The 25,170-nt window shown below is 37.7% G+C and overlaps 1 protein-coding gene across 1 annotated transcript in view; it reads right to left on the bottom strand.

Moving 5' to 3' along the window:
- Window positions 1-25,152, bottom strand: part of TBL1X (transducin beta like 1 X-linked) — a 209,692-nt gene extending 184,540 nt beyond the window's left edge. Inside the window, exon 1 of the mRNA XM_026084471.1 lies at window positions 24,800-25,152. The gene's annotated coding sequence lies outside the window, so the exon portion shown is untranslated. The remainder of the gene's footprint in view (window positions 1-24,799) is intronic.
- Between the last annotated feature and the right edge of the window lie 18 nt (window positions 25,153-25,170).

Genomic DNA, 25,170 nt, shown 5'->3' with positions numbered 1-25,170 from the left:
ACAATTAGAAAATACCCCTGCCCCAAGATTTCTGTACATGGACTCCATAAAAAACCTAGAGGCAGAACTAAAGCATGTGACTTTATCCCAGTTTCTCCATCTATAAAATTCGGTAATTATATTTAACTACTTCACAGAATACTCTTAAGTCCTCACGGTACATAAAGTTTGTGAAGCTTTTAAAATTGTCAAGACATGACAAAACTGGAATCAGAATAGAGGGACTCCATTATTCTCCCAGTTAGAACTAAACACCAGAAATTCAGAGATTTATGCATCATGAAGGCTCAAAGAGAATACTTTTTAGCTTTTTGTTAAACTCAATACCTTGAACTCAAAGAGCCTTTTTACTTAAGGCTTGTTTCCAGCCCTTTAATCACTCTTGTGACTCTTCTTTGAACCTTCATCTATTTTCTTCCGTACTTACAGACACTAGAACTAGACATGAGAATCCAGCCTTAGTCCTCTCAGTCCCAAATACAGAGAGAATATAATCTCCCCTCCCCTTTCCAAACTTTCTAGCTTATGTACCCAGAGATCACTTTACCCTTTTGGCCGCAGACGGTTTCCATATGATGGAGTCTTAGCTCTAGAAAGAAGTCTGGATGTCTTTGTTTCTCGGTGCACAATGTTACATTTGCTATATTAAAGCAATGACTTTGTTTTGGCCAGTTTGACAAGTACGCTCACTCAGCAGTTTGTCCCATTCACTATTACTTTCTCAATCTTTGAATCATCTATAAACTTCATTAGTAAGGACTTTTACGAGGGCACAAACAATAAAGTGTTTAGGACTGGGAACAGTATCTTTGGTACTCACTAGCACAGATACTCAAAAAGCTTACAGGTAACTGTAAACAGGGAATAATCTTCCCTGTAGGTCTAATCCAACTACTGCATGCCATTCTCATCTCGTATAGTTCTTGTTTCTTCATCAGAATGTTTAATAGCACCGAGCAAGTGACTTTACAGAAGTCTAAATACGTGTTTTCTCATTAGTTCTTCATCAACAACCCAATGTATAAGCACCTCAAAAACACAGTAAGGGTAGTAGTTTAATGAGAGCTATTTTCAATAAATTCATGTCAATATGCATTAGTTATATCAGTTATATTACTACCCTCTGTTCTTTATTGACCAAATCCTACCCCAGCTATTCCATTATTTTACCTGGATCAATGCCTGAGTTTATAATTACCCAGGTCACCTGGTCTACAACACTGGCATCCATCCAGATTTCTACCACTTTCCCAGTATTCCAAGATTTTATAAATCAACAGTAAGAGTCCAACATTAACTCCTTTTGTCAGCTCTTTTTGGATTAAATTACCTACAGATTTTACAAAACCAAACTGAACACTCGACTTCAATCCCTGTGCTCATTGTCGTAGGCTGTATGCCTCTGGAAAGGCAATGCCAGCTTTAATTTCTAGTATTCTAAATTTTAAACAAAGCATACCCTTCCTATACCAAGATTCAAGCTGCTCTCAAGAAGGAAATATCAAATAAAACCAACGGTATGTGCTTTTCCATCTCATGCCAACATTTTAGCCTAGATGAGCAAAGGCACCTCAACAATGCATGAAAGAAAATACTGCAACACGCCTATTCGTCCCACTCCAGGCTTGGTTTATTCCTTTCATATACATGTGATTGCAAGACAAGCCAATAAATATGCAAGTTGGGCAAATGGAAGAAGGGGCTGTTTTAATTTGTTTGTAAAATTGAAAAATTAGAAGTGTTTCCAATCCAGGAACACGTATGCCAAAATTCAGACAGAAGATTTTGTTTAAAATGTATATAAGGAAGTGTAAGAGAGAAATAGGCTGATACTTTTCAATCTGAATTACTTCAGGTACCATAAATAACCCAGGTAGAAAATTCATCTTCCCTTCTCTATGCTGTTCAACTTGTCTGAGAAATAAAGGTTCGACAGATCACCTTCAGGATCCAAAGCAGTCAATCTCTTCTACCAGCAAGAATCAACATTTTTAAAAAGAGAGAAAAAAAATCTCAGACGTAAGAACAAATATTGATCATTCTGTCAAGCTGATGTTTGACCAATTATCTACTTGATCCCAGAAACACATATATTGAAATTTTCTGCATCTGAAGGTTCTCTTGGTTATTTATTTTGCAGATAATCTGGAGTTTTGTTTTATCAGCGAGTGGGTTTGGTTGCTGGGGACAGAGATGGGGTGAGGGAAGAGAGGGGAAAAGGAGGGACGCTTCACGCCTATAAAAGAGCAATTGAAGATCTGACTAAAGCTCATTTAAAGACTTCCAGTAAGAAACTGTGACCAAGGCTTAAAACACACACTAAAGCAGCAGCTTCATGTCGAACTTTGGGAGCAGCTGTGCTCTCATTCCCCTTCCCCCAACACAGGAAACAGACCTAGAAACAAAAATAAGACAGGAATGCTCCTGTGCAAGCTAATGTTGTTGGCTTCTTAAACATCCACTACTCCTGTGCCAAAAAAAATGAAACCTAGGAGGATTTAACACTTCAAAGGATAGTGGGAGACTGCTTTAAACACAGAATTTTCTACCAGAGACAGATATTCTTTCATTTTGTAAACAAGCAGGAAAAATGTTATTGTGAGTACATGTCAAGACAGATTTCATTTATATTCCTTTACTGGAATACACTATTGCATATTACACTTTTACCTATTTTAGACTACTGTTAATGCTGTAGTAATGTTATCTCCAATCAGAAAAAAAATGAAACAGTTGAATCTTCTGGTACCTTCAAACACATTCTATTACAATCTAGAGTTTGAAAGCTTAACACTACACAGTAATGTTTGACAAAGAAGTTCTCTCCTTATTAAGCAATGATACATAATTATATGTTCAAGGAGAATGTGAATAACACCTTGCCAAAGGAATGTACGGCCACATATGCTACTCACAATATTCCCAACTACAAATTATAGTTATGCTTTCACTTGTGTTATTAAGAACTTGGCCTTTGTTCAGTGTATTTCGTTTTCCGAACAAAGGTAAAGAGAAGGAAAGTAAGTGTTAGAGAAGCTAAGTTCTCTGTTTATCCTAAAAAAAGCTTTATCTGATTTTGATGAGGACAAACTCATGAGTGGCTTGCTCTGCTTAACTCACCAAAAACAACTCATGTTTTCAGCACTTATTTAATACTTTGCAGGCTAATGGAAACTTTACATAATGCATTCTCCCTCATAAAGCTAAAATGTCAACGCAGACGGGCTCGAGATCTTGATATGGAGAGAAAGAAATGTTATCTTTTCAAAATCTGCAGCCTAACAAACATGATGTGGAGGATGGGATGAACACTGGTGTGAGAAAAAAAGGAGGGGAAAATAATCTAATTTATTTTAGAAGAGTGTCTGTATCTCTTTCTGACCACAGCACCCCCAGCCATACCTCTCACCAGTGCTTAACGTTTGATTAAAATATTTTCTTGGTCCCTCCTCATTCTGTTAGTGTCCTCCCTGTGGTAGAACATGAAAAACAGACTGAAAAAAAAATTTTTTTTGATACAATTTTTAACAGTTATATTTCACTCTCACTTCAAACCTGTAAAGTACTGTTAGACTATTCCTTAGTCACAATGAATCACAACTGCAGTAGTTTCCTATTCTCTGGATTTTTTTCCCATATATTTGATCTTTTCTTTCTACTTTGAGAGTTCAGGGCCATGCAGCACTCTTGCCTTCAGCACCTGTTAATAATTCCTCAGAGAAATGGGTAGAGAGGAAAAGCGGGTGAAGGGAGGCTTTCAAGTTTTAACCATTCCATCTATAGTTCACATCCCATCCAGCCACACAGTGTCATGATTTAAAGCACCAGTTCTTCTCTGCTATACCTAGGAAGAGGCAAGTAACTTGCTGCGGGCCTAACAATTGAAAAAAGAGGCAAAGTAATTTAAATGATTTTTCTGCTTTAAGGGATTTCATTCTAAATATAGGTAATTAAATCTGAGCACAGTGTGAAGACACACTTAAAAGCAAGCACTGGTCACACCCTGCATGTGTCAATCTAAGGTGACCTCCAAAGGTCCCTTCCAACCTCAACCATTCTGTGAAACGTCAGCATCATAGCTGGTGAGCTTAATCCTGGACACCCAGTTTTCCTCCTGAGCTCTCTTCCAGTTACCAGTGTAATTATAGCCCCTTGTCTCAAAAATAAAGTAAAATTTTTGCATAAAGACCTATATGCTGTTACTATGCACCATTATACTTGAAATGGAACAAATGCAGCTACACAACTGTCCATAATACTGTCATTTCACAAAATCCTTTTTCTCCATTCCTGGTAGAGGCATATTTCCTAAGTCTATTGTATTTTTATTTTTTAATCACTGCTAATAATAAGCATCTTATTACTAGAGTTTTATAATCCAAATGTAACTCTGTTTAAACCACTTCATACTGGCTTACAGCAAGAGGATAGGTAAATGCACCATGCTTTGAACAGATTACAACTGAAAACAAACAAACAAAAACCCTACCACCCAAAAAACATCCCAGCACCTCTTGCAGAATAGCCCCATCTAAATACACAGTGATACTAGGATATCATACTGAGCTTTTTGCACAGTTGTCATTACTGGAGTATAAAGCTTCTTGTGCCTGGAAAACAGTATCAAGAACAGACTGTAACCAACTCTTTGAATTTACTGCCAAGAATGGATGTTCCAAAATGCCTGAACTGTCACGTCCCCACACTACAAACAGACTTTCTATCAAGTCCCAGGCTAAAGGAACTCCTGTTTTTTTGTTTGTTTGTTTTTTTATCTCATTCTATGATTCTCACCGTTAGAGCGTATACACTCAGGCCCAAGCTGGATGAGAACCCTGTCCCAATTAATTTAAGAAAATGCACGTACTGATTGAGATATAGGCATTTTGTTATATACAGACTGTATTTGGAGATGCCAGCTGGGCCATGATACAGAACAAAATAAAAAAAATAAAGCTAATCCACATGCCCAGTATGGTTAGGGTAAAAAGGCTGTCTATAAAACAGAAAGTCTTTATGTATGTACATCACACACCAATATCTCAAAGGAATTCATACATGCTTCTGTATATAGCTTAATAACACAAAGTCCTCATGCAAATGTTACAGGAATTAATTATGTAAGAAATGTTAATTATTATAAATTTTCTGGTTGCTTGATAAACAATAAATTTAACTCTGATGATTCTTCACTTCAGCACAGCAATGGATTATTCTGAAGACATTCAGAATTGTGTTATATTTCTGTAATGACATACTACGTAAGAAATACTGTACATCATTAGATTTCAAAACATCGGATTGTAAACAGAGGGTTTTAAACTTGCAACTTACAAAGCTGTTTCATACCTTTAGCATGTGGTATGTACTCATTCATCTAAAAATATCTCATTTGTAAAAATCAAATTGCCGGAAACATGAGTAGACAGGCTTAAAATAGTTCAGTGATGGATGTGTAACTTTTTTATCTGTATTTCACAATTACAGTCAAAAGCGTATTTTGAAAAAAATAAGCTCATGCCCGTTCTACACGTAAGCATTTGCAACAGCACTTGAATTAAGTTCGTAACAGATTGCAGCCCACATTTCGAATAGATACATTGTTCTACCAACAGCAGAACTACCGGAACCTGCTTTTTCACACCTTTGCATTCTACATCTGCTAACCAGCCTTCCAAACTTCTTCAGTGACCCACGCTACTGTGCCATGTACCGCATGGCCAGCCAGTGTGCATGTCCTCAAACAGCGAGCCAGCTGCATCTCACAGAATGAGCAGAGAGCCGAGCTCTTCCTCCCTCTCCCTTGGGAGGCAGTGACACTAATTTGGTCTCCATCTCCTCAATGGTTAATTTTCACAAAACCTGTAGGAATTCCGTATCTTTGAGAGCATTAACACTCTGTCAGATATGGCGGAAATTACCTAACAGATGTAATTGTTGTATTATTGGAGGGATGGACTGGCAGATAAAGAGAGATGGTGCCAACCACATGAACTTCATTTCTCAGGAAAACCTCAGTAACACTTTGATATGCAATGCATACAAACTCCCAAGGGAGATTTCTGGACTGACCTACCATTAGCTTTCACCCCCAAATCTCTAGCTTCTACCGGTAAGTGCTGAAACCAGGCAGAAAAAGTCACTCTACAGCTGCACACCTCAGTGTGTCCACTGCACACAGACGGATGATTTCAGTTTCTTGTTCCTCTCAACCTTTTTTTTTTTTTTTTTTTTAAACACACAGGCAGTTCAAGTTAAGACCCAATAAAACAGCCATACTTGTCAGCTGACAGAATACCTAAATAACTTCAAATTTTACACCACTGTAGCCAGGCAGGCCATCTCATGAGGAGAAACAGCATGGTGCTTTTTATGTAATTCCTCACTGATAGGTAAGAAGCGGTCATTCGCCTTTAGACTTCATCTTATGCTATTCAGTTTCTGCTACTGCTTTACCGAGTACAGGTTGTGAGAAAACACTAAATTCAAACCACTGGGCAAGAAACAAGTTGCAGAGAATTCTGTACTAGTATTCTTTTATAAATACTTCTATTCTTAATACTCTTTAGTTTTAAACATAGCAATACTGTTTTTAATCAGTGTTTATATAGGAAGAATCCATAAAAATAGGATTATTTGAACTGAACACGATATTGTGCTGGTGACCTTAATATGACTGTTCCTCAATCTATTGTAATTTTTAAGTTACACAAATATGCAGTAAATGAAGCTCTGGACTATGATATTTATCTGTCTTAAAATTTCCTTTATGGTCTGCCAACCTAAATTCTGATTTGAACTAAAATGGTAACTGATCTGGTATACACTCATTAGCAGAAAAACAAACAATGTATTTTTAAAAGTACAAAAAACAGATAAATTTTCAGCTCACAACAGAAGAGTTTAGTGACTATCCCAATGTACTATCTTTATTTTTTTCTTCTGACCGTACGAATGGAAGTATATTTTATTACACATTAAGCTTTTAGCTATAACTTCTTTCATTTAGCTATTGCTATTTCTTCTCTATCCCTTCCCCCCATTTTAAGTGAAACTATCAATTTTGAAATTTAGCAGATTTCACAAAGTGAGATAAAATAGTTTTAGAGGCGAAGTCAGTCCCAATGCTTATGTTTGCTTTTATGATTTGAAATTGCACTTCATGTTATTTTTACTATTTAAAAAATACCACTGTTGGGCAAAACATCCAACAGACTGGCTGGGAAAAACAGCGACTTCAGAGGGCTGCAGTGAAACTGACTGTGACAACAGCGTCTCAGATATGCAAAACAAATAAAACAGAAGGGGGAGGGGAAAAAGAGAATTACAGAGAGAATTACATAGATTTCTTTTTCTACAGTAACCTCAGGTATCATTTGTCAAAACATTTTAACTGTTGTATGACTCCAAGCATGAAGATGCAGTTAATGCATGTAATACATCACGAGATGAGAAAAAGAAAAGAAAGCGTTGTTCTAAAGTTTTCATTCCTTTTAACTTCTAATTAATATATCTTTGTTATCTGAGGAGCCTCCTGGGTATTTAGAGGGCTAAACTGCAATAAAAGTAAGGGACGTAAATGAAACCGATTAAGGTCGTCTTAGTCAATAAAAACGAATTGCATCAAGTGAGGGCAGCTGCCCCCGGCGGCAGCTGGCCTGCGAGGCGCAGAGGCAGAGGGTGCGGGTGCAACGCTGCGCCCCCGCGGAGGCGTAACACCTCCACCCCTGCCATCGCCTGCCCGCCAGCCCTCCTCGCACAGCCACAGGAAGCCGTTTGACAGTAACATTTCAACAGCCACATGGCTGTGCCGCGCAAACTCAGCCTCGCGGCCTCGTGGTGGTGTTGTTAACCTCCTTCCCAAAGCATGCCCAGACAGATCCGTTTTGCCCCAGCGAACACCGCGGTAAAAGTCCCTTCCTCGCCCTCTTCACCCAAAGAGAGGCACAGGGGCTCTGGCAGACCCGTCCTCAAAGATGCTCGCCCCAGCCAGAGGAGGTGCGTGTGCAGGAGCACGCACGTGCGTGCTGAGGGCTTGGCGGTGCCGCGAAGAGGCCCGCGAGGCGAAGCGGCATGCGAGCGCGCTGCTGGGGCGCTGCTGGGGCGCCCCCTCCCAGGCCCACCTCCCAGCCCCTCTGTACGAAACTACACAATGTATCAAAAAGACCCACATCCTTTCTATAAATGGGTTGGTAAACAAAGTCTGGCGGGTACTTCAGGCAAAAAGCCTTTGAGAAGTCCTCTGTTCAATTTGTGAGGGATGAAGTACCCCAGGTATTTATAAATAGCCTGGAAACCCCATCTATACACTGTCTGCGGACCACATGAGCTCCGCTCTTCCTCCACTAGGAGCGAATACTCACAACTGCTTCCTTCATCTAACTAAAGTTTCATCTGTGAAATCCTTTGAATACCAGGTATAATTTATATCATTCCTTTGGTGACAGGCTTCCGTCATCTTAGAAAGGCAGCATTAATGTCACCAATGACCAAAACGGGAGGAACCAACTCTGACTAGGCAACGTTTACAATACACATTTTTTGGTTTTAGTTGAAGAATGGGTCTGTATTGCTAGTGGACAGAAAATTCAGACTGCTAGATAAGGGGATTACTTGTAAAAAACATTTGAAATACAGTACCGCACAGGTATTTTTCATGAGCAATTAACACAGTTGCTAGCCTTCTCAGGTCTAAATTACATTTTATTTACTAGAAGCTGCACAGATACCTTCTTCCTTGAGAACACTGCAAACTGCTATTAAAAATCTCTTTATCCAATCTTCGCTATATGGAGATTTAAGGTATTCATACAAAGATAAAACATGAATCACAAAGAGGAATCAGAAGGCCTAGCAACTGGGTATTAACAACCCATTGAAAGCTTTTAATAACTGATTTTTTTTATTTAAAATATCTAAAGTAGAAGGAAGATGGATTTTAAAACATTTATACTTCAGACAGTAAATTCTTGGAGATTATTATAAGCCAGCAGTTAAGGCCTAAGTCCTAAACAGACAACACACACTAAACTTTCTGCATCTGAGTACTGCTATTTACTTCTGTGAAATACTGTGCATGCAATTAAGCACAAGCATAAATCTTTAATACCTACAGCCATATGCTGTATGAGGGGAATATCTGGCCTACAATAAAGACACACATTTCACAAAAATATTCTCAAAGTATATAAATAAATTTGGAAAGGGAATTAAAACTTTTTTTTTTAAGTTAAGCTCTTTAATATTCAGTGTAAACATATTCCTCAAAGCACAGCTAACAGCATTTTGTTTTTAATGTTTAAGATGTGGAAGGCTATATATTATGGGAAAAGTTTTTTCTTTTGTTTTGTTTTAAGTTTACTTCTAAACTGAGGTAAGTTCAAGGAGAAGCGAGACATTTTTGGAACTGGTAAAAAGATCAGTTCTTAACTCTAGACACAGCTCCTTCTTACGTCAGCGTCAACCTGTCTGACACTGGCATTTAGACAATACCTGAAGGTCTATGTATGGTCTACAAACTATTACAGAAACAACTGGAATAAAGGCATAGATATGTCTGTGTAAGCACGAACAATGGAGAACATCTAAATTTTGGCCGGATTTTGATCTTTTATTAGCAGGCATAATTAACTCCCTTGTATAAATATTTTTATTATCAGCATTTTAATGAAAATGCTTGCTATTATATGGGCGAAATTACACAGTTTTGCAAAATGAGAAAATGGTATTTACCAAAAAAATTCAGTACATATTTCCAGCAGTCAAACAATGGGATATGATCTTAAGATTTATTGCTTAAAAAAAAAGACAATTCTTTGATTTAGAAGAGTTGAAAAACATTAATATGTCATTTCGCTTCTCCCCAAACACACATGTAAACGTACCAGAATAACCATCAATAGCAACTGTTCTTATAAGAATGTTTTTCATGAAAAGTTCACTTCACCTCCCACACGTGTCAAGTTGACAAGGGAGGATCAATTCAAAATGCGAGCACCTATGTCCTAAGATAACCCTCACTGCTCAGTAGCAAGTCTGTCATCTGCTCAATTTTAGCTTGGTGAGGGATGTTGAAGGGTTTTTTGCTTTGCTTTGCTTTCATTTGTTTGTTTTTTAAAGCTTCATTAACGTGACGATTTGTAGCAATTTACTAACACAGAACCAATTTCCTCGTTTAGAAAGGCCACTTTTCAGTTAAAGGCTGAAAACTGGATCTTTGGTAAATGCTCACATTAGAAGAGATCAGAGTCTCTTTAAACTACTGTTTTGCTACCAGCCTCGATCAGATCTACCACTGAGAAGAATACACTTAGAAGAACAAACTTTGTGGAAAGCGGGCATACGTGCCTCTGTCTCCAACAAAATGGCCCTGTATCAGCACTACTGCTTCTTTCTCTCTCTCTCTCCCCTGCCTGTCCCCTGCCCCAAAAGGTACATACAATCTATTAAGCGAAGCAAGATCTGCAGCATCAAAACACTTCACCATTTATTTCTTACCAGTGTGATGTGGCACACGCTAACATCTCACTTCACATTACTCTGCACAGGAAGCAGACTAGCCTAGAATAGGCTTTGAAACTATCAGGTTCAAAAACTGCGAAACCAATCATGACAGAAACCTGTTTTAAACAGCGATGCAAGAGACTAACAAAGATCTGTCAGTGGATGTTCTTCCTATAAGGACCAAATTTCTTCAGCTTATTTTTAAATATAAAGGCTTCTTGAAGCTGATCTACTATGGACTGTCTTTGCATTTTCCCAAGTTCTAGGAGAGGATTCTTTTGTTCTTTTTTTGAAAAAAATCTGGATGAAGATACAAAAATACAAAGTTAGACGCTGACATAACTATGTAAATACACATATTACTCAGATTGTTTGGCTTTGGTTGAAGAAATAAGTACCAAAATAGCCTCCTTCTATCGTAGATTGTACGCTCCTTTGATAGAACCCAACTTTTTACTGTTTTCACCGCACCAGCCAGATTCATGATTAAGATTTCTAAGAAATTTTGTGAAACAAGAAATAAGCACTAATAAATGGTTTAAAAGAAAGTATGAAGTAATATCTGTAGTTTTGTACAAATAACCCCTTTGTTTTTTGGGTCAGCAATGCAAATTCATTATATTCTGATCTGCAGTCTAAGTCTGTTGTTGCTAGCAAGAAACAAATGATACATGAAACTTCAAATATCAAAAAATTAATTTCAAACCACATAAACTGTGAGTTGACACTTCAGCCTACATTTAAATATGCCTCATACATGTACGCATTCTCAGGCTAAACAAAAGAAAAAGAAATGAGGAGGAAGTCTAAGTTACTATTTTACAGGATCTAAAGTCCTCTCTAGACAGGAACAGTTCACCACATTTTGTTCTTCATATCAAATGTCTTTTAATAAATATTTTCCATTAAACTTGCCTCAAAACAGCATTCAGATATTTCCAAGCAACTGGGGGGTGGAGGGGGGGAACCCTCCTAGCCTGCATAATTTGCATAGAATTCTTCTTATATAGTAAAATTCACTGTTTGATATCATTCCATTTTTAGATATTCCTACACATAATTATAATGCAAATTTCTTCAATTTTGAGACTCATTTGGGTTTTTTTTGCATTATGTCACTATAGCTTATATTCTTGTTTCTTCAGGTTATTTGTTTAATAAGAACAAGATTCCCAGTTGCTACTATTACAACCACAGAATATTTTTTTTCAAGAATTTTCAGGTTGAAAATATTTGTAACACCTACTAAAGCCAACAACAAGTGCAATAATAGCACACCTGCCCACTAAAGCAAATGTTACATTAAATAAAACTAAATGTATACTGAAACAGCCATGTTACCAATTTACAGTAAATGCTCCCTAACTTCAATACAAACCATACACCACATGCATGGAGTCATCCATATTTTAAATGGACCAAATGTGCCGGAGCTGTTTCTTAAAATCAGGAACAAAGTTTGCCATTTTAAAAAACATACAAAGAAAAGAAACATCTATGTACAGACTGGCTGTAATCACCTGGTAGGACCTGTTTGCTTAACGTAGTTTTTAAAAATACTATTTTATTTAACCGGGGGGGGGGGGGAGATGATCTGTTGTCACAATTTTATAACGTGCCCCTGTGTTTAGACTCCTGAGTAAGAGTGATTACTTATTCAGGCGCTGAGCAGCCACTAATTCTTCTGATTTCAATTGCAGCTGTATGTATTCAAAGCTTCTGAAAATCAAGCCACTTATTCAGGTACCTATATTTGAAAATGTTGGCCTCTTAAAGCTTTCAGCTAGCACACATGCTAGAGACACAAATCATTAACAACATAATCAGCATGAGCCCATAGCCAGTACACAAACAGTCTTGAGTGTCTATCATAAAAGAACAGAAATAACGAGGTGCAGGTAACCTTAGTGTTTACTTCCATTTAGGTTAAACTTAACAGTCTGATCTTGTCTGACAGCAACCCCAAACAACCTCTGGCTTTAGATTTAGGTCACTCCATGACAGAGCAGTACTTTGTTCCTAAAAACGTAGTCAAGAAAGGGATATTACCATGTGTTTATCCAAGTTGCTGGTGGTCTAGCTGATGTAGCCTACTGCTTTGGGAAAAATAGTTTAATGCCTCTAACAGCTGATTAGATGACAGTCACAGCTATGTGGAAAGTTTTAAGCAATTAACTGCCTTTGGAAAAAATTGTATAGCCTGAATTACCTCTTGCACTGCATGTCCTAGGATGGTCTGAAGACTGAAGGCAACAGCTGTCATCCCAGTAGGACTGTCTTGTTTTTTGTGTCATAATTATATGGTAATATTTCTGGAGGGCAACAAATTCTTTTTATAAAGCAGAAATAATAGCAAGTTGAGGCATGTCAGCTCTCAGTGACAGAGCAAGTTGCTGGAGTGACAAAGTGGCAGTGCTGCATCACTTGGGAAAACCAATAATGGCATACATAGCCTATAGCTTTAAGAAACCCAAGAAAGCAGCTTCGGGGAAGGCAAATGCATGTATACAAACACTGATAATAAATAATAATAAACAGAAGGTCTGTTCATTACATTATGCAGAACCTGGAAGAAATCATTCTTCATCTGCCTGCCTGCCTGCTCAGTCTGTATTTTAGTGCTGACTGCAGGAAATGCTTTCCAGTATTCCAAAGGAAATAGACATGCAGGTGGATGGCTTTGTGTATGTGACTTCATCACAACTCTGAAATAACCAACCGTAAGTCTACAAAACAGACTAAAACCACCCCAAAATAAATGAAAAAAAAATGCATGTAGATGCACACATCACATAGAAATCAGAAAGAGGGATTCATCATCAGCTCCTGGAGCCAAGAGGTTATCATGATGAAAATAGAAAATCTAGTTAGTAAAAAACATTTTGATTACATGACTTTCCCTTTGGAACAAATCAGCTAGAAGGAAGGAGTCAGATTTGACTTTGCCCTTTTATAAGCAATTGTCATAATTTTCAGAATTTCTAACAATGTTATATTCTAATTACAGAGTTATGTTAATCTAGTCTTACATACATGCACAAAAAGGTACAATACTGTTTATTACATTTCAATCTAAGAAATTAACAGATTACTACTTATTTTTATTGGCTGTGTGCCCAAATGCCCCAGCTCTGCAAGACCGATAGTGAAAAGAAAAATATTTGAGGCCTCAAAGAGCACAGATCTATGGTTGCCTGGAATGTGTAAACACCCAGAGCCTGTTTTACTTCCCACCCCCACTCTCACCATACACACCTCCTCTTCATAACCCCTCCTGGCATTACCTTGTAGTGCTGCTACTGAGCAGAGGGGAGAACGGTGTTGTAGTAACATCACAGAACAAAAATTGTGACATTTCGAGATGCGAGAATTTGGATTTATTGAAATGTTATGGTACCACATAGATGGCTGCAGTCTAAAACACAAATGATACTGCATAAGACCAAAAAAAGAAAAATCGGTTGAACAGGCTTGTTATGCTACAGACCTGATAAACACAAATTAAGGCAATCCAAATGCTCTTCTCTAGATTATTCCTTGTACAACTAAAGATCAGCCAAAACAACTGTGATCACAGGTTCTGTTCTAGCAGAGAATACATACCACATTCCTACACAAGAAAAGGGATATTTTCATAAGAATCTACACAGTATAACAAAGCAATGCCAAAATTTAATGTTGGTATAAATTACCTTCTGTAAAAACAAAGATTATTACTTGCATAATGATAAATACACCCACTAAGCAGTAAGTCATAAAAATAAGATATCATCACATCCTTAAGACGTTTACAATATAATTAGATCAGTGGTTTTTAATCTCTTTAAATTTGTGGACCTATAAAGATACCTTGTACAGTGAATTTGAACTGAATAGCTAGAGACCTCCCTTTTTTCCCACAGACCTCAAAAATAGTCTGCATCTCCCCTAGCAGTTTGCAAGCCACTGGTTGAAACTACAAAATTAGAGAACTAGTAAATATTATTGCTGTTATTTACCTAGTCCTTTTAGTGTTCAAAAACAAAACAAACAAGAATATACAAAAATAGAAAATTGCAATTAAGATATATGACCAAATGGCTGTGTATGATGGGAAGCTCAGACAACCCGAGAGAATAAAACCGGGGGGGGGGGGGGGGGAGAGCATAGCATAGCCTAGTATAGTTAAACACAGAAAGCAGCTACATGATGTTGTTTACAAACAGTAGGTCACACACTGCTATTGTACTTTAACTTTCTTTTAATTTTGCCACCTTCATGAATGCACGTGGCTAACATTCAAAAGAACTCATCTATAGACTAATGAGGGTAAAATGCTGGCTCAAAGGAGAGACAAGCAAACGGTCTGTCAGTAGAATATTTGCAAACAGTTGAAATCAATAATAAATTCAGCCTAACCAAGTGTAATGCATACAAACAGAAATTAAAAGACTGAAGCAACTGACRAATATATAAATGATGTTTCAGGCCACAGGGCATACATTCTCACACGCATTAGCACGTTAAATAGGCTGGCAAGAGATTCTCTCCACTTCAGACACCAGAGATGTAACTACATATATATTTCCAAAGACAAAAACAATAATTAAGACAATGCTAACAGCATAAACATTTATACATTCATGTAAAACAACTATTAGGAGAATGTCTGAGTCCTCAAATGAGAAGTTTGAGTCAGAAAATTTATTTTTAAGATTTGAAGAAATAAACTTGATGCTTTTTCGGCATATTTTTCCCTACCCAGTGTTGATACAGGTACAGTAAGCACCAAGCAAAAAACAGTAAATTCAAATAAAACACAGACACCACATCCCCAATACAGAGACATACTACATTTGGGTGGGGAGGTGTGTGGGGGGGTGCATTTAGGAACAGTGAAACTATATTTATTTCTATGGACAGTATCTAATAGGAAGGATGTGGCACTGTGCTGTGCACTGTCAGGCTTCTGCCTTCCAAGTGAGCCTCACTGGTGTCAGCCAAGTCAGCTACTGGACTCACCTCAAGAATGCTTTGCTGAGATTGTATTAACTAGGTGGACTGAGGCAGGCTTTGTGTTACGGTCTGTACAACGCAATGAGATGCAGGCTGTTGAGATTCATAGCAGAAGGGATGAGAGAAAGTGTAGCTTCAGATTCTGCCCTTCTGATTGTGTAAAATGCGCAGGGCATACCTATGGCTGTGTGGGAAGGCTGGCGCCTGGTCTCAGCGGAGGATATGACACTCATAACCCTTACGCGGAAGACAAGCATCAGGGGCCGGGCTTGACACGTTAGGCTTTTGATATAATAGGTCACGGCTGGCAGCACAGTTGTGAGACTATGCACGATATGGAACAGGAATGACAAGAGAGCCCTGCCACTGCCTGCAAGATGCCTTATGGGTGGCTGCTGCTACGACTTTCTCAGACCTCCTCAGCCAGTGGGCTGGCCTGAAAAACTAAGGGCACTTGTCTGAAAAAGTCAGAGGTTCCAATCATCCATGTAAGCGGGTCATTCTTCAAAATATGTATCTGCACTCCCAATTGCTAGGTTTTACAATTTATACTGCAAATTAGTAAGCCTGTGTAAGTTTCAAAACAACCAACAAAAGCTTGGGCCCATTTAAAGGGACTGAGCTATAAATCTCAACTTTGTGTTTGTCAGCAACACAAACTTCAAAGAACATTGTTAGGATTCAGATAAGAATGGCATGCAAAATAGATAATGGCAGTTATATACATAAAAGAGTACTCAACTTAAAGAGGCTATGTAGGCTAGGGGAGAAGGAAGGAACACCACGTTCTCTATTCCATTAGAAGAATACTAACTTTCAAGACTAAAGCTAAAATCACATCATCAGTCACCTAAAGAAAGGCTCAAAAATGTTCACTTACATGGCCAAGAATCTGTACTGTCATCATGCAAGCCCTGATCCTAAAAGGCTTCTGCACATGCCAAATAAGTTTTTGCAATATTGAGGCCATGTTTGTAACAGGATTTGTTGAATGTTCAGAACACGAATAACCAACTCTCTGCTCGTTGGCATTACCCATGAATTGTGGAGCTGACAGAAGGGCAGAGGGGGAAGCTCTGAGGCAGAGAAAACACCCACTAAAATGGAATCTCCCCTTAAACTCCAGTGGCAACTCTAATAGTTCTTATCAGAAAAAAAGGATTTAAAAAAAAGGTTTAAAGGGGTTAGAAAAAAGGATGGAAAAAATCCAGAGATTTTTTCAGTGGCAGCTCTAATATCCTAAACCCAACTTTGTTAGCCAGGAAAATAATTTAAAGATTAACAGAAGATTAAGAAAATAAAGCAGTCATTACTTGTATCCCTAAGCCCACCGCCAAAAAAAACCTTTTTTTCCCATAATTTGCTATTGATACTTTGCTATTCTAGAATATAATTTGATGAAGAAGTAAGATTTTACTTTAACAAGTAGAATTTTACATTCATACTTTTTAATAAACCAGTAGTAAAAATAAATTGGCAATGTGTTTTGATCTTTAAAATTCATTAACAGTAACTAATAAAATCTTCATAGTAGTCCTGTAGGATGGTGGGCAGATAAATCATTTAAATTCCGCTATAATTATCCAGCTGTGGAAATGAGTGCCCTACCAATTGCCTTGTAAATATTTTAAGAAACAGATTTTCTTTTTTAATAAATATATATTCAAATTCACTTTAAAAATAAGGAAAAATGTTGTACTCTAAAACAGCCCCATGGCGGTAGGTAGGAGCAAATAACATGTTTCTATGAAAGTATGCAACTAATTCATTGTAATTATCTAAACACTTCATCAATATGTATAGAATACACTACATTTCTTTTTAAAAGAGAAGAAATTAGATTTCTGTCTTTCAGACTGGACTACAGGTACATATGCACCTGCTACACACAACATACCTTCTCTCCAAAGCCACCATTCATTGACTATGATCATTCAAACTGACAATGTATAACTCCATTTAACATGTTGACATTAGAGGACACAAAGAACCCTTCCATGTTTCAAAAGGGTTTTTTTATCCAAAAATATGCTGCCAGTAAGGTAACGGATACCACAAACGTATTCTTTACTCTAAGTAAAATTTAAATTAAAAAATTTTATCCAGCAGTGAGCATATACGCATACATACACACAAAAATGTTAAAAAAAAAACAGAAAACCAAACACACACACACACAAAGAGCCATTTCTGTAACCACAAAATAACATTGACATATTAGAAAATACCCACATACTATATATACCCCCATCATAACACCGAAGAAATTTGCAGGAATAAGAGAAGTGAAGGCACGTCATCTTAGCCAAGAAAAAAATAGTTCAAAAAATTCTGAAACAGTTTTTATTGGGTACTTGACAGTCAACAAGTTAAAATCAGCAGAGTCTAGCTTTTGAGCTAACCTACTACTGCTCTCCTCCTTCCCTGTACATTGCCCACTGTGGCCTAAATTAAATTCTATTTTTTACGTAACCTCTACCTAGCTTTACCAGACTATGTAGTAAAGACGTGTTGATGGTTTCCTGGAGAAGCTGATTTCATTCATCAGCACTAAAAGTAATCACTATGATAATGTTTTAGTACCTTTACGCTGTATATAATAAGTAGGGTTTTTTCTTCTATTCTAACATTTTATTTATGGCTATCCTTCCAGCTTGCCTTCTGTTTTTTTTTCACAAGCACATAAGACTTTGTGAGGATGAAGCTGGATGAATTTTTAGTATAGACTGTCACGCACTACTTTTAAACTAATTGGCTCATTTAAATCAACTAGCTATTTAAGATACTTACTGATGCAAGCAGAAGTATCAGAGCCTAGCATTTTTTAAATATAAAAACAGATTCTGACAAATACAAATGAGCATTCTTAATGAGTTATAACACCAGCAATCCAAAAAAAATGGAGTAACAATCAAAATAGAATTAAAGAAACCTTCAATACCTTCCACACAGAATGACACAAACCCTGGGTCCTGTGAACACCATATAACGTTACCAAAAATCTACCTGCTTCTGTTTCTTCCTTTCATTTTTAAGAACTTGCATAGGAAAGAAGATATGTTCTTCATGAGAATAATCCATGTGCTTGCCTTTTATCTGTGCCCTCCAGATTACATTATTCTATTTACAAAGTCAACAAATAAAAAGAAAATTATATTAACTAGCTAAAAGTACCAAAGCTTTTATTTTTTTTTAAAAAAGGAAAAAACTCAATCCCAAAAGTGAAAAAACAGCATCAAAGCTAAGCCAGAATGAGAGAGTTGAAAACATACAATTGGAAGTATTATCAATATCTTCTGAAAAATCAGCAAGAATTTGTTGTGTTTCAGTCAATTCCATAATCAAATTGTTTTCCTAGAGGTCTAACTGATGTGCGTAAATGGGTACAAGAAGATTTAAGTTTGTTTTGTAACTGTGAAAAGCACCAGATAGATATCCTTGGAAACTAATCCCTACAATATGAATAGGCACTGTCTGTGCTAGGATTCTCTCTCCTACACTGTCAGCAAGGCTCAACCCTATCTGTAAAGAAATACTAGGAAAGGGTAATTTTGCTTTGATCTCTCTGCTGAGACCAAGGTTTCCATTTTACTTGTAAGAGTAACCAACAAATGAAGAGAAAAAAAATGGGGGGAAAATGAAAAGATTAGAATTTTGAAGTTGAATCCATCCCCCCTCCACTTACGGCACCCTAGCTGTCACCTCCCAGTCTCACCATGCTCAGTCAGATGTACAAACACAGCATCCATTCCTGTCCTTGCTGCATTTCGGCAAGCATATAATTTGAGGGTATTTCATGTCTGTCTTCTCCCAGCACCTGACACCAGCCTGACCCAGTCCCACAGTCATTCTACTGGCTTTGTACCACCTCAGGGATTCCTGAACAGAGTTGGACACCTGAGCGTATCCTAGTTGAAGGTATGAGAGCATATCCCATCACAGCACATTTCTCCAACCTCGGGATGATTCTTTTTTGCTCCAAGGCTATTTTTCAGACGTACGTGTGTGTGTGTGTGTGTGTGTTTACAATTATATATATAATTTTTACTTCACTTTGAGAAAAGATATGACAATTAGTCTAGTTCATTTTAAACAATTAACATTTGTGAAACTGATTACTGGTTAACAATCCCAAYTGAGACTATGTGCTAACAACAGTGTTAATAATAATGGGTCTCTGGATGCACACATATCATCTGCCAGTAGCAACTACACTGAATGTACTGGTGGAGACAAAAAGCAACTTGTAGCTGCTCAACACTGAAGCTATCATATGGTTGTAAGACTTCCTAATTGTAAGTTACTAATACATATGGATTTGCAGAAGATACATATTTTTAATTAATTTTATAAAAATCTCATTTGTATGTTTACGATACACTGTGAAGGTCATTTCTTTCAGAAGTAATTCTTGAATGATTTTGCTGTAGGCTACTGGAATGTGTTAAAATCAGCAAAAATTCATCACTGTACATTTTTAAGCATAAAAATAATAAAAACCGTATACATGTTAATCTTAACAATACAACAGTGTCCTTTCATCAGTGCTGTTATAATACACTATTATTCTGTTCAGAAGTATAAATCATAAATAGTTGGCTTTACTCTTGAACTGCAGGGAATATTCTGCAGAGTCTGTGTTCGATGGTATAGGATTAATGAAGAGCTGATAGTGCTGCACCGCAAAATATAGCAGAAGCTGAAGTTATGTGTCCACTGCAGTTTGCTGGCTTCAAAAAGGAGCACAACAAATGTATTATTCCGCAGTATGACAAAGGGAATCTCTCCACTAAAAGCAAATCCTCCTTGTTTTCTTGAAGACAATGTCAAAGGATAGCTTCTAAATGTTTTTAATACCTGAGGGAAAAAAGTTGCTCCTTTGCTGTATCAATAATTTAGTGAAAAGTTGTGTTTCGTTAGAAAAGAATTTCACTATGTTACCACATCTTTCCACATAACACAGTAACGACTTTATGCGATAAAACGCATTCTAAATCCACTACATAATAGTAAGAGGTTAAACTGTAACTTAGGGGATCAAATGAAATTTAGGTCAGTAAACTCAATTGCATTTTGAATGGTAGCAGAGTGATGTATAGAGTAGCCGTTACATATTAATGGGAGACATCACTTTTTAAAAAACCTTGTTTCACCCTCCAATGGTGGAGAGAGACAACAAAACTCAACACCTAATTTGACAGAAGTATTTTGATGAGTACATATATCTAACTATTATGCATTATTAGTGCTACTTATCTACTCATAAACAGGCCACAGGTCTTATCATCTGAGCATCAAGAGGCACTGCTTTGCCCATGTATTTAGTGGACTATGTACCTTCTGATAATAAATGAGTAAGATTCAATGCCAAGACAAACTGTATTTATGCAATGCACTTAGCTAAAATGTTCAAATAATTATTCTTCATACTATAATACTTTACTATCGTCACGGATGCTGTAGGGCTTTGGGCAAAAAATTCCATCATAACTTGCAGAATACTTAGAATTGTGAAATTCTAAATATACTTCAACTCAAATAGGACAAGCAGACATGTATTGATTGTCTGTACTACAAGCAGAGAAGGTCAAGAAATGGGGTTAAACACTGTGATGCACTTTCTATTGCATGAAGGCAACAAAATGACAAAAATGGAAGTCAAATCACCAGATGCACCTAACTCCAAGCCTCTTGTCCCACTGTGGCCATACTAGTAAACTAATGCGAAAAAAGTGATTCAGGGTTGAGAGCTGGACAGGAGATTATAGACGGAAAGATGGAAGATACAGGCTACAAGTACAAGCATATACTTTTTTTTTTTTAATAAAAAAATGAAGAAATCCATCATAGTGCAATATTCTTAAGGCATCAATATCACTTAAACTAAATACAGACAAATATGTGCAAAAAAAGCAATACAAGATACCTGTGCTCCTTAACATACAAAACCAGTCATGTATGTGTCCATAGTTGAACAGAAAGGTTGCAGAAACAAGTTTATATATTTCTACGTAATTACTGCATTAGTAGTTCTTTGTCACAAGAAGAAAAATGGATAAGAAACTATGATCTTTTCTTATGACAATGAACATCCTTCTTTAATTCCACCTAGTTTTTACACCATCCTAACTTCAAGAGGCTTCTTTTGTTGTAAAGCAACATAGTCAGTCATTCTTAAATGCAATTTTATATTAATGACCAGACTTACACACACAAAAGAAAGCTTGAAATATTCACTTGCCTACCAGAGAAAAAGAAAAATATCCTCAAATATATTTTTCACCTTTAGATGTTCATTTCAGTTGTGCCATATTAAAATGATAGATTTTGTATTTACAGGAAGGCTGTTATTCCTATGTAGAGCTGTAGTTCCAATGTTTTTGTTTAATTTCAACCAACTTGTCCAAGTAGGCCATTTGGTAGAAACCTATAAATGGCACCCAGGAGGTCTGGGTTCTTGCCGTAAAGAGGTCAGCTATTTCCTCCTAACTAAAAATAGTCAAGAGGAGCGAGGGAAGGGAGTTTAATTTAGCAGTCGAAAAAAAGTTTACAGAATTACTTCCATCTTGCCTCATGATGAAGATTGTGAAAAAAAATCTGCCCTCGAGAGTTACAAAAGCTTGATCATTTTATAGGCGTGCTGGTGTACATAATCCAAAATAATACTATGAATTAAAATAATAATAAAGAGAATGTAGGCTAGGCATTACACATTGGAAGGGTGAAGGAAAATGTACACCCTCTTTGTATAAAACAACCTGATTTAAAAACACTGGCACTTTCAGGTGCTAACAACCCTACTCTCTCCTACCAAATGAGGTCACAGTATTGTCCAGTAGATAAGGGACTACAACCAGCTGCTGTTCCTCAAGTCAGTTTTTTCCACCATTTACCTTCCTGGGTTTTTTTTTGTCTCTTTCATTTACTCAGATTACAATCTTTTCAGGATAAGAACTGTCATGTAGGATATTCCCAAGATGGCCCCAATTTGAATGGGGGCCTCTTGGCACTATTAAAATATAAACAATTCAAAATAGACTACAGCATGAATTCTAACACTGAAATTTAAAAGTTGTCAACAGAAAATAATAAGAGTTCTCTGAAGCAGTGACCAAAGCACTATATATCAGAAACACCATACTAAAGCCCTGGGATAGGTTTTCCAGCCAGATCACCAAGCTGAACAGAACTCAGAACATTGCTAAATCCAAAATGTGACTTATCTTCTACCAAGAACACCACCTCATCTGCGCTAAAGGATATTCTCCTCTATTCCTTCTCAAGCTCAAGGACGTAGGCCTTTAATAACCACTGCTACCTAAGGAGTCGCAATTCTGGAAGTTCCTCAAGGAGGCAAGGGACGTTATACATATCAAGAGGACAACAGGTCTACTTCTGGTCCTGTTGCCATGGAAATGGGAAAAGCCCATTTGTAAATAAACGCGAGGACTAAAACTGGAAAAACTGGCAGAGCATACACCTTACAGTTCTAAATACAGACATGCTGGCCTTCTCCATCAAGAATTTAATGTATGTTTGCTCTTTTGATACTCTTACTGTTGAGCAGATTTGCCACCCGCTGAAAAGAAGAACCACTAGCGTAATTCATAACAGGGGTATGACAGACACTGGACATGGAAGTTCTCTTACTAAATCAAGTTGGGGGGAGGGCAAAGGACATATTCAAATTACAACTTACTTTCAGAAGGGTGTGTGTGTGTGTGTGCGCAGCATCATAAGAGATTTGGACAGCTGCATAGCTGGCAGTGTTTACATGCATGAATTATTATTTATCCTCTTTGCTTCTGAAACAGACTTTTTAATCTTTGGGGGAGAAGAAACAACATTGGCTGTTCCTTAGCTCACTGAAGGTGTTAAACTGAGACAAATACAGCAGCTCTGCTTACATTTCTCCCAGTTTTACCATTATTGCATGTAGCCCAAGAAAGGTTTAAAGCATTTTTAATGTGCTAGCATCCTCCCTCTCTAGCTTTCCTTTTTCCTCCCACCCCCTCTACAAAGCTTCTGTGGGAAAGCTTCCCATTTTTACTATTACTGTCTTTGAGATGTTGCAATGTATAATTGTTACACACACATGCACACACACACAGAGAAAACACCTTAGGACAATTCTGCTGTGTTGCCAACAATATCTGCTATAACAGAAAGAACATATTTATTCCAAAACTTGTGCAGTGTTTCTATATTTGATAACATACTAAGTGTAGGACAGAAGGAGGCCTAAATCCAGCATGTGCAGTCACATGGTAAGCAAGGTATATTATATTAAATCTTGTATATGCCACATGAACAGTTTCAGTTAAAGGATCACTAACAAATGGGTTAAGGAAGAAAGATATGACATTGTATTTGTCACAAGTAAAGACTTTGTATTTATTACCCACAATCAGGTCTCCCTCTGGAACAATAAATTTAATTTTATACTATTAGCCTGAAATATCAATCTTGAAATTATAATTTTACACTCCATTTCATTCTGCTCATCATTTGAGGAGTGCTCCTTTCAATGGAGTATTTCAGTTTTCTGCAATATTTTCTTTTTTGTGAAACATTCAATTAACTACATCATTCCCCCTCCCCCCAAGCACGCACACATACACTTTTAAGAGTTGAGCTGTACATCAAGAGATACACTACACAAACTCTCACAGAGAAAAGCAAGAGACATGTTAAGTACAAGGTGAAGGAAAACCTTYATTCAGTCTGAACACTGACTTTGAGAAATTAACATGCAAGTCTAACTTTTAGGGTGTGGTTTTGTTTTGTTTTTTTTCCTTTTTGTGGCGTGCAGGATGTCTACTCGACAATTCAACAATATATAATTAAATAGGTCAAGGGTCATTGGCTTTACATCATACTACACTAACATTCAGCCTTACTCCGTATTAAACCAAAATACTACTAGACCAGCTGCTGAGAGCAGAACAGCACCATAAAACGGGGGCAACAGTGGAGAGAAAGGTGCCCCCCGGCCTCCCGCGGCGCTGCGGGGCGCAGCGAGCACCCCACCTGCGCGGTAGCACCTTGCCCTTCCAGCCACAGAAAACCAAACCACCGCTGCACGGGTCGGCCTGAAGACGCGCGCAACAGGTCCGTGGTTCTGCCTTCCTGCACCGCCGCAGAGCTCCGCGTTTTACCCCAGTCCCACCGAGGAGGGCTTTCCCCGGGCGCACCAGCGTGCTTCCAGCGCTCCGTAACGCTTTTAAGTTAGTTGGCAGCGGCATAAATCACAGTGGGGGGGGGGGAGGAGGAGGGGGGAGGAATTAACTTGTTTACCTACTTGGAAGTAAACTTCGATTTACTGGAGTGGTCGGCTCCTCCGCCTGCTGCTGATTCAAACCCTGGCGATGAATGGGCTCCCCTCCCCCACTCGGGCTCTACAAACTCCACACTTCAGTGTGAATACCTCGCATTTTTCTCCCTTATCTTTTTTTTTTTTAGAAAAATTTTTTTAATAATATCTTCGAACTAGGGAGCCACTTCAGAAACTCCCCCCTCCCCCCAAACACACACACTCAGCAAACAGCTTCTCGCCCAATTCAAACGAAGATTAAAACACACCGACCGAAGACGGCAACCCCAAACAAATTTCTCCTCTCCCTTGCTCTCCCGGAGCGATCACGTTTTTGCCACCGTTCTGCCGGAGAGGAA

The sequence above is a fragment of the Apteryx rowi genome, unplaced genomic scaffold (genome assembly GCF_003343035.1).
Source record: "Apteryx rowi isolate R43461 unplaced genomic scaffold, aptRow1 scaffold_640, whole genome shotgun sequence".
Lineage (NCBI taxonomy): Eukaryota > Metazoa > Chordata > Aves > Apterygiformes > Apterygidae > Apteryx > Apteryx rowi.
This window is presented reverse-complemented; position numbering and strand designations above follow the sequence as displayed.